Genomic DNA, 10,950 nt, shown 5'->3' on the forward strand with positions numbered 1-10,950 from the left:
CGCATACGCAGTATGGAGCACTCGGCCCCCGAAGACTTCCGAAGCCTCCTTCGTGGCAGAGAGACAGCAACTGGTGGAATACTGCTACGGGGAGCCAGCGCTGGAACGGGGACTGGGAGGAGACCGGGAAGACTCTATAGGACCCAGAACCCTCCCTCTCCTTAGGTAAGTATCTGGATTATTTTTAACCAGGTTCCCAATGACTTAAGGTTGCTTTCACAGTGCGACGTTAAAGTTTCACGTTATAAAAAGTAATAACGCAGACTAACGCACAGCAATACTAAGTATGTGCGACATTCACAGTGCTCACGTTGCGTTGTGTGTAACATGTAGCAATATTTAGAAAGGGCTGCATGCTGTGCATTATACGCGTTATTAGCTGCGTTGGACTGTTTGCACATGCTCAGTAATGTTTTTGCTTTTTAAAAAAATGTGGCGCATGCACCGTTTTCGTTCCATCAGTATGCAACGAAAACGGCGCACCAAGAGACACATAACGCAGTTTAAAATAACGTCCAACTTCAAAACCAACATGCGTTGCATTAGGGGCATGTTGTGCGACTTTAACGTCGCATCAAACGCAACGTCCCACTGGGAAAGAGGCCTTAAAGGAATTGTGAGGTGAAGAATGTATTATACAGCTTTACAAGATCGGACAGCATGGAGAGAGCTAACCCATAGAATCACCAAGAGTCGGATACGACTGAATGGATAACATCATCATCACTTATATGGGGCTTCTTTCAGCCCTTAGAAGTTTATGTATCCCCCCGCCGCAGCTCCGCTGTGCTCCAGGGTCCTGTTCTCAGCCCCGTAGTGGCACAAATATTGCATGCACTCTGCTTGTAGCAAAACTTGAGAATTCTGAATTTACGATGCTTCTGTATTGCTAGGTACACACTATACAATTTTCTGGCAGATTTACCTGCTGGATCAACTTTGTGATCGATTTTTCGATCGTTTTTCCAAATGATTTTCATTCACTTATTTTCGTCAGCCCAGAAGTTATGTTAGTCTATAGCGACGCAGGGTTTTTTGAAAAGTTGGCATCACGGTGCACATGCATGGAAGTGTATTTTTACAATATGCTTCCATGCACTTCTGCATACCCAAAGCAGTGACCGCAAGAGCTGGTCACTTCCTGCTTGGCCGATTACCAGACAGGGAATACCGTGTACTAACGCAGTGTTCCTGAGGGCCTGTTTTCACTAATGCCAATTTACCGTGTGAATCCAGCCTCAAGAGTATTCTCAATTTTACAGGTAGCCAGTGCAGTGAGGGAAGAATCAGTGGAAAGTGACAGTGGTGAGGTTGGTTTGTTGCAGCATCGTTCTGCACTAATTGCAGGCTGTGCAGGTCCTTGTTTGGAAGGCCAGCATAAAGATCATTGCAGTAGTCCAGCCGTGATGTGATGAAGGCTTGGGAGATCCTCTGGGGGAATGAGATGTTTAATTTTTGCAATGTTCCTCAGATGAAAGTAGGAAGATTTCACTACAGCCGAGAGTTGGTTTCTGAATTCCCCATTGATTAGCACACCAAGGCTGCGCACAAGGTTGGAGCTATTTATGTCTGAATTCCCAATCCTGATTGGTGTTGATTTAGGATAGAGCTGTTTTGATGGCAAGTGCTGGCTTTGGACATCCACTCTTGTAACTCAGCTAAGCAAGAATTTTTTGTGTGAGTAGTGTCTGTTCCACCAGTTTTGAAGGACAGGTATAGCTGCATGCAACAATTGGGAAAAAGACCCCCTCAAAAAACCGCACCAAACTGTTTAAGGCCAAAAATATGTCACATCTTTATTTGAAACTACCATAAAACATTTAAAATCACATATCATAGAGGTAGGACAAAAATAACTAAGTATCATCCAATAACAATATTATATACACAGGGTTCACTAAGAGGGAGCAAGGTGTCAATAATATAAAGTGCACAGTGCGAACCAGGATATCTGTTCAAATAGAGCTGTAAACCTAAATAAAATACAGTACAAAAATACAAAAAGTCATAAATAGTAAGAGTGGGGCAAAGACCACCACAAAGACCATGTGAATAGACAATTACAGTGCAGAACAATAAATCATGTGCAATAGATAAGGAGTGAACAAGAGCCGCACAGTGCAGTAAAGTATAAGAATGCTTCACAAAGGGAATACATAGGAGTGAATAGGTAGAAACAAAGTTGAGATAAGACCCTCAAGGTGAGTCCATGGATGCCCTTACCTGCCGCTATCGCGATTTGCCGTAAACTGCTTCCTCAGGTGTGATGGATGGATGATGGAGTTTCTGATTGGCCTTTCTTGCCCATTTAAGTGTGTGATGGAGTTTGATTGGCCTTTCTTGCCCATTTAAGTGTGTGAAGGTATAGCTACATGTCATCGGCATAGCAGTTGTACGTCAGGCCATGTTGTTGGGTAATTGTACAGAGTAGTAGCATGTAGATACCAAATAGCCAAGGGGATAGGATGGAGCCTTGTGGCACTCCAAATTTTATAGGAGCAGAGTTGGACATGCCAGGTCCTAGGGATACTCTCTGTGTTCTGTCAGTCAGGAATGATCTAAACCACTGAAGGACTGAGCCACTGATGCCACAGTATTCCTGCAATCTGTTGAGCAAGATTTCATGGTCATCTGTATCAAAAGCTGCTGAGAGATCCAACAGGATTAGGATGGAGCATTCCCCTCTGTCCCTTGCCATGAGCAGATCGTTGCAGACTTGGATGAGGGCTGTTTCACAGCTGTGATTTTTCTTAAAGCCAGATTGTAGAGGGTCCAGGATGTTGTTTGCTGAGAGCCTGGCTTCTAGTTGCAGATAGACAACCTTTTCAATAACTTTATCTAAGAAGGAGGGGTTGGAGACAGGCCTGTAGCTGCTCATTGCATCTGGATCCATGCATGTATTGTGGAGGAGCTGGACACAGGCCTGCCCTACCTGAATCAGAGGTAAAACTTTCCATATGGTTACTGAAGTTCATGCTATATTAGCTGCTTCACAGACATACAGTTCCCTCAATGATGCCACATTTCACTTTCTAAGAGTGAAGCATTCCCTTTTCAGCTGGCCAGTGGTTTTCCCATGGTTGGCCCACTAGCGAAGTTAGATTCCAGTCAGCCTATTGCTTGAAGTGCTGTTTCCTCCCAACAGCTCCAATACTAAGCCTCAGTCCCAGCCTCCCTTAGGGCTTGTTTACACTAGGGGCGGTTTTGACTTTTTTTAGGTGCTGGCGATTTTCAAAATCGCCCTGAAAGCGCTTGTGCAATGATTCTCTATGAGAGAGTTCACATCTGAGCGGTTCGTTTCCGATCCGCTCAGCAAAGCGGTACACGGGCCATTTTTGAGGCGATTCCGCCTCAATGGAACATATAGGAAAAGGCAAAATGCTCACAAATTCGCTTTTTGCAGCGATTGCGTGAGCATTTTCAATAAATGCATTGTATTTATTCTTTTCCGGATCAGAGTTCATTTCCTGACTGAGTGAAAAAACGCAATCGTTCTGCAAAAGCTCTTAACAAAAACGTCCAATGCACAAAAAACGGGTCCCATGCAGAGTCATAGCACAATAAAGAGCTCTCACACTCACCTCTCCAGCTGTGTGCTGCTGTCATTTCCCGTACCTCATGGCCTGGGGGTGCAGGGAGGTACGCACATGCCGTAAGATGCACTAATACTCTTCACGGGGCCCTGGAGAGAACAGCATTAGCGGGGAAACATGTCGTTTGCTCTAGCCCCCCCCCCCCCCCCCTCATAGGTACCGCTGCCCTGTAGTTTATTTGGACGCTGTCTTGGTCCTCTCTCGGACTGTTAGTGACCGTAGACTCCATGTGATGGAAGAGCTTGGATGGCTCTGAACTAATGAGCTTTATGCTAAGCCTGAGAGGTGTTAACAAGGAACCAGTTTTTGAGGTTTGGGAATTCCTCAGAGGGTCTGGCCATGCCACCCCTACTGACGGTCTTTGGTGTGCCGTCACCCCTACTGACGGTCTATGATGGGTCGTCACCCCTACTGATGGTCTATGATGGGCTGTCACCCCTACAAACTGTCTATGATGGGCTGTAACCCTTACTGACGGTCTATGATGGGTCGTCACCCCTACTGAGTGATGGTCTATGATTGGCTGTCACCCCTACAGACGGTCTATGATGGGCCGTAAAGAACAGATCTAAAAAGAAGAAATGGAGCACACAATAGTGCATTACCCAAAGTAGGCTTTAATCGCATAAAAAGATTATACTCACAAGATGTCAATAAAAACAACGCTTCTCAGCGGTACAACCAACCGCTTGACCCTGCAGGCAAATCAGCAACAGCGCGCTGTGGCCAGCAGCGCGATCTCCGATGGATTAGGAGCGCCGTCTTGCTGTGGGTGTAGGCGTGGCTGAGGATCAGTGTGCGTATGACGTCATGACGCGTTTCGGCGCTCTGGGGGGTAAGCAGAGCGCATGGGGGCCTGGGGGGGGGGGGGTCAGTATAGAAACAGAGGCTGGGCAGGATATATGCAGACCCAGCCTCTGTGTGCAATTAGCGTTCTTAGAACCCACCTCGGGTTCTCTTTAAGGTCACAGTTGATTAGTTTGCCACAATATGTCTAAAACCTGTCAGAAATGAGACAAAGAATATCAGAGAAAAAGAAGGAAAGCACATCTTCCAGTCCCTAGGAGGACCGCATGGAGAAACCTGAGCTGAGGGGAAAGTTATACATTCTCATTAGGTGAATGATTGGCACCATCTTGGAGTCCTCAAGATGCGTACAGAGTCTCCAGGAAACACACCAAGTCATTGTGATACCATCGCTTCACTTCTCATTATCAGTAAGGACTCCTCCCTGAGTAACTGTCTTCCCCCCCCCCCCCCCCTCTCGGGACAGCCACATGAAGAAGTCCACAGAAGGTCACCTCCATGGGATCTCCATCATGCACCTCATAGGCAAATGCAAGGGGGGGGGGGGGGGATTACAGCTGCCCAGAATCCCCCCTCAGACCAAGACTGGTGCAGTGTCTGGAGACAGGCACAAGTTGAAACACCAGAATATCTGCAGGTATCTTGCAGCTCACAGCACCGCCCCCTTTCTTTCCCCACTGCAGTTGACTTTGGATGGAGTAGCAGTGTGTGTACAGAGCATGGAGCAGCAGTGTGCGTACAGAGCATGGAGCAGCAATGTGTGTTCAGACCATGGAGCAGCTCTGGAGAACTTAACAGAGCCAGGTATGAGCACAGCCCTGTGCCCTACTGTGTGAATGCTTCACTTTCCCCTTCATTAGCAATGTCGGCTGTCCTCATTATTATCCGTATCCACTCTGCTTCTGATCAATCCTGTTGTCAAATTGGAGCAGATCGGACAGTCAGACGGGAAACTGCATTATGTGTACCCAGCATTAGGGATGATCGGAAGAGGCGATTTCCGATATCGCGGTAATTCCGCCTACCGCAATAACGAAATTCCGCTACCGCTACATTCAGGTGGTTTCCCGCGGTATTCCGCATTCCGGCAGTACAATTTCCGCAATGTTAAAGGGAACCTAATGGATGTTTCCTTTTAAACACATACCAGTTCCCTGGCAGTCCTGCTGATAACTTTGGCTTTAGTGGTGGCTGAATCACAATCCTAATTACAATTTTTTTTTGGAGCAGCAGGAGTTGTCGTAGGCCATGGGACCTAGAGGTGGTTCCATGACAGTCATAACAATTTTTGTTTGGAGCAGCAGGAGTAGTCATAAGCGATGGGACCTAGATGTGGTTTCACAGCAGTCATTATAATTGTTTTTTGGAACAGCAGGAGAAGTTGTAGGCCATGGGACCTAGAAGTGGTTCCACCGCAGTCATTACAATTTTTTTGGGGAGCAGCAGTAGTTGGCGTAGGCCATGGAACCTAGAAGTGGTTCCACCGCAGTCATTACAATTTTTTGAAGCAGCAGGAGAAGTTGTAGGCCATGGGACCTAGAGGTGGTTTCATGCAGTCATTACATTTTTTATTGGAGCAGCAGGAGTTGTCGTAGGCCATGGGACCTAGTGGTGGTTCTACGGCAGTCATTACAATTTTTATTGGAGCAGCAGGAGTAGTCGTTGGCCACAGCCCCGTTTCTTGCCCCGTGCGGAGCGTGCCGCCGCCCGGGGCGCTGTTGGGAGGGGGGCGCTATAATGGAGGGGGGAGCCGGAGCCGCGGGGAGGGCAGCCCGACCTCTCCCTCCCTCTCCTCTCCCGGGCGCCCTCCGTGCTCCCCCCTCAGATGCAGAGTTCGTGAGCAGCAGGGAAGCGCTGTTTACAACTCACCGGCTGCCTGGCTCCAAGCGCTGCTCTCTCGCCGCTGGTCTCCTCTCTCTCTCTGTACGTACTGATACACGCTGCTTCCTGTAGCCGGAAGCAGCGTGTATCAGTATGTATACAGAGAGAGGAGACCAGCGGCGAGAGAGCAGCGCTTGGAGCCAGGCAGCCGGTGAGTTGTAAACAGCGCTTCCCTGCTGCTCACGAACTCTGCATCTGAGGGGGGAGCACGGAGGGCGCCCGGGAGAGGAGAGGGAGGGAGAGGTCGGGCTGCCCTCCCTGCGGCTCCCCCCTTCATTATTGGGGGCATCTACCTATCTAACCTATTCTGGGGGCACCTACCTAATCTAACCTACACTGGGGGGCAGCTACCTATCTAACCTATACTGGGGGCAGCTACCTAATCTAACCTACGCTGGGGGGCAGCTACCTATCTAACCTATACTGGGGGCAGCTACCTAATCTAACCTATACTGGGGGGCAGCTACCTAATCTAACCTACGCTGGGGGGCAGCTACCTATCTAACCTACACTGGGGGGCACCTACCTAATCTAACCTACGCTGGGGGGCAGCTACTGGGGGGGCAGCTACCTATCTAACCTACACTGGGGGGCAGCTACCTAATCTAACCTATACTGGAGGGCAGCTACCTATCTAACCTATACTGGGGGGCACCTACCTAACCTATACTGGGGGGCACCTACCTAACCTATACTGGGGGGGCAGCTACCTTATCTAACCTATACTGGGGGGCAGCTACCTAATCTAACCTATTCTGGGGGGCACCTGTCTAATCTAGCCTATACTAGGGGGCACCTACCTAATCTAACCTATACTGAGAGGCACCTACCTATCTAACCTAGGGGGGGGGGGCGCATCTGAGGGGGGAGCACGGAGGGCGCCCGGGAGAGGAGAGGGAGGGAGAGGTCGGGCTGCCCTCCCTGCGGCTCCCCCCTTCATTATTGGGGGCATCTACCTATCTAACCTATTCTGGGGGCACCTACCTAATCTAACCTACACTGGGGGGCAGCTACCTATCTAACCTATACTGGGGGCAGCTACCTAATCTAACCTACGCTGGGGGGCAGCTACCTATCTAACCTATACTGGGGGCAGCTACCTAATCTAACCTATACTGGGGGGCAGCTACCTAATCTAACCTACGCTGGGGGGCAGCTACCTATCTAACCTACACTGGGGGGCACCTACCTAATCTAACCTACGCTGGGGGGCAGCTACCTATCTAACCTACACTGGGGGGCAGCTACCTATCTAACCTACACTGGGGGGCAGCTACCTAATATAACCAACACTGGGGGGGCAGCTACCTATCTAACCTACACTGGGGGGCAGCTACCTAATCTAACCTATACTGGAGGGCAGCTACCTATCTAACCTATACTGGGGGGCACCTACCTAACCTATACTGGGGGGCACCTACCTAACCTATACTGGGGGGGCAGCTACCTTATCTAACCTATACTGGGGGGCAGCTACCTAATCTAACCTATTCTGGGGGGCACCTGTCTAATCTAGCCTATACTAGGGGGCACCTACCTAATCTAACCTATACTGAGAGGCACCTACCTATCTAACCTAGGGGGGGGGGGGCGCAATTTTTACACCCTCGCCCTGGGTGCATTTTAGCCTAGAAACTGCACTGGTTGGCCAAAACCATAGGTGTAATGCTTGTGTGCATAAGCTATACTGTCTGTTTACAAATCACAAGAGCATAGCCGGCCTTTGACCTGAGCGACCGGTGCAGTCGCTCAGGGTGCCAGCTTTTATGGGGACACCTATAGCTGGCTACCTATACTGAGGGCACCTACACCAGACTTCCTATACTGGGGTCACCTATAGCTGGCTACCTACCGTCTTTCCCCGAAAATAAGACAGTGTCTTATATTAATTTTTGCTCTAAAAGATGTGCTAGGGCTTATTTTCAGGGGATGTCTTATATTTCTATTAGGAAGAGTCTCTCAGCAGAACATTTCCTGTTCCTTTGTATTGTGATGTTCATGGATTTGAAGGTATGCTACTGTACTGATCAGGCACCTGCCCTGTCTTCCCTGCATACAGCTGATAACCTTGCTGTGTGCTGGGATGCCCGGATTAGTGCCCGATTGGCACTGCACCACTGTGTCCCTACTTACTGGCTGCCTCTTCCTACTCTTTAACTTCCGCTAGGGCTTATTTTCGGGGTAGGGCTTATATTTCAAGCATGCTCAAAATTCCAGCTAGGGCTTATTTTCAGGGTAGGTCTTATTTTCAGGGAAAGAGGGTATACTGAGGGAGGGCACCTACTCCTGGCTACATATACTGAGGGCACCAACACATGGCTACCTATACTGGAGGCACATATGCCTGGCTACCTATGGGGGGAGACCTACACCTGACTTCCTATGCTTGGGCTACCTACAGTATATTAAGGGTACCTACACATGATATCCTATACTGGGGGCACCGATACCTGGCTACCTACCTATACTGAGTCTGAGGGTGTTTTTCTTTGGGGGGGGCGCACTGCGGCTATGATGTGTGGTGCAAATTGTTGGTGCTGTTCCATATGTGATGTGTCACAGAGAGCTGAGCATTTGGCGTGATTTGTAACGACTTCAAAAAGGTTGGGAACCACTGTCCTAGGAGGTAACTCAGGAGAAAAGGTGAATTGAATATGGGCCTGTGTGATGTGTGCACGCGTGAAGAGGATGAAGGCACAAAAATCAGGTTTCGCTCAGGGCGCTGGGAAACCTAAGGCCGGCCCTGCACAAGAGTAATGCTTGGGGGTTATACTTTGACCACCCAGAGCAACAAGGCTGGTAGCTGAATAATGGAAGAGGCTACACAGGCTGCCCAGAGCTACTGCAGCTCTGGGCTTCTGATATCGCTACAAATAAGACGCAATGGCAGCAGGCGCGGAGCTAGGGGGGGTCGGGGTAGGACAAGTGCCCCGGGGCGCCGGGTCCCCAAGGGCGCCCAGCTGAGCTTCGGGGGTTTTTTTTTGGGGCTGAGGGGAGCAGCGCAGAGAAGAGAGAGAGCTGTGCGGACGGTGGGGAAGGGGGGCCATCTCCCCCCTCCTTCCCTCACCTTAGGTGCTCTCTCTCTCCCTCGCTGTCCCCTCCAATGTCTGTCCGGTGGCTGGCAGCGGCGGGCGGAACTCACCTCCGTCACGCTCCAGCGCCGCGTCGGAACACCGGCCGGAAGTTCGGGTGCGCAGCCGCTGCTCTGGTCTGGACCAGACCAGAGTAGCGGCAGATCCATCCGGCGCTGCGACGAGACGGAGGTAAGTTCCGCCCGCCGCTGCCAGCCACCGGACAGACATTGGAGGGGACAGCGAGGGAGAGAGAGCAGCTCTTCCTCTTCTCTGCGCTGCTCCCCTCCTGCTGGGGAGGGGGACACCTGGCTACCTACTCTGGGCACCTATACCTCTGGCTACCTACTCTGGGCACATATACCCCTGGCTACTGGCTACCTACTCTGGGCACATATACCCCTGGCTACCTACTCTGGGCACATATACCCCTGGCTACTGGCTACCTACTCTGGGCACCTATACCTCTGGCTACCTACTCTGGGCACATATACCCCTGGCTACTGGCTACCTACTCTGGGCACCTATACCTCTGGCTACCTACTCTGGGCACATATACCCCTGGCTACTGGCTACCTACTCTGGGCACCTATACCTCTGGCTACCTACTCTGGGCACATATACCCCTGGCTACTGGCTACCTACTCTGGGCACCTATACCTCTGGCTACCTACTCTGGGCACATATACCCCTGGCTACTGGCTACCTACTCTGGGCACATATACCCCTGGCAACCTACTCTGGGCACATATACCCCTGCCTACATATATTGGGCACATATACCCCTAACTACATATACTGGGCATATACCCCTGGCTACCTACTCTGGCCACATATAACCCTGGCTACCTACTCTGGGCACATATACCCCTGCCTACATATATTGGGCACATATACCCCTAATTACATATACTGGGCATATACCCCTGGCTACCTACCCTGGGCACCTATACCCCTGGCTACCTACTCTGGGCACCTATACCCCTGGCTACCTACTCTGGGCACATATACCCCTGGCTACCTACTCTGGGCACATATACCCCTGGCTACCTACTCTGGGCACATATACCTCTGGCTACCTACTCTGGGCACATATACCCCTGGCTACCTACTCTGGGCACATATACCCCTGGCTACCTACTCTGGGCACATATACCCCTGCCTACATATACTGGGCATATATACCCCTGGCTACATATACTTGGCATATATACCCCTGGCTACATATACTGGGCATATATACCCCCTGCCTATATATACTGGGCATATATACCCCCTGCCTACATATATTGGGCATATATACCCCTGGCTACATATACTGGGCATATATACCCCCTGGCTACGTGGACTGGGCATATATACCCCCTGGCTACTTATACTGGGCATATATACCCCTGGCTACATATACTGGGCATATATACCCCTGGCTACATATACTGGGCATATATACCCCCTGGCTACGTGGACTGGGCATATATACCCCCTGGCTACATATACTGGGCATATATACCCCCTGGCTACTTATACTGGGCATATATACCCCTGGCTACATATACTGGGCATATATACTCCTGGCTACATATACTGGGCATATATAC

Source organism: Hyperolius riggenbachi, chromosome 12 (assembly GCF_040937935.1).
Source record: "Hyperolius riggenbachi isolate aHypRig1 chromosome 12, aHypRig1.pri, whole genome shotgun sequence".
Classification (NCBI taxonomy): Eukaryota; Metazoa; Chordata; class Amphibia; order Anura; family Hyperoliidae; genus Hyperolius; species Hyperolius riggenbachi.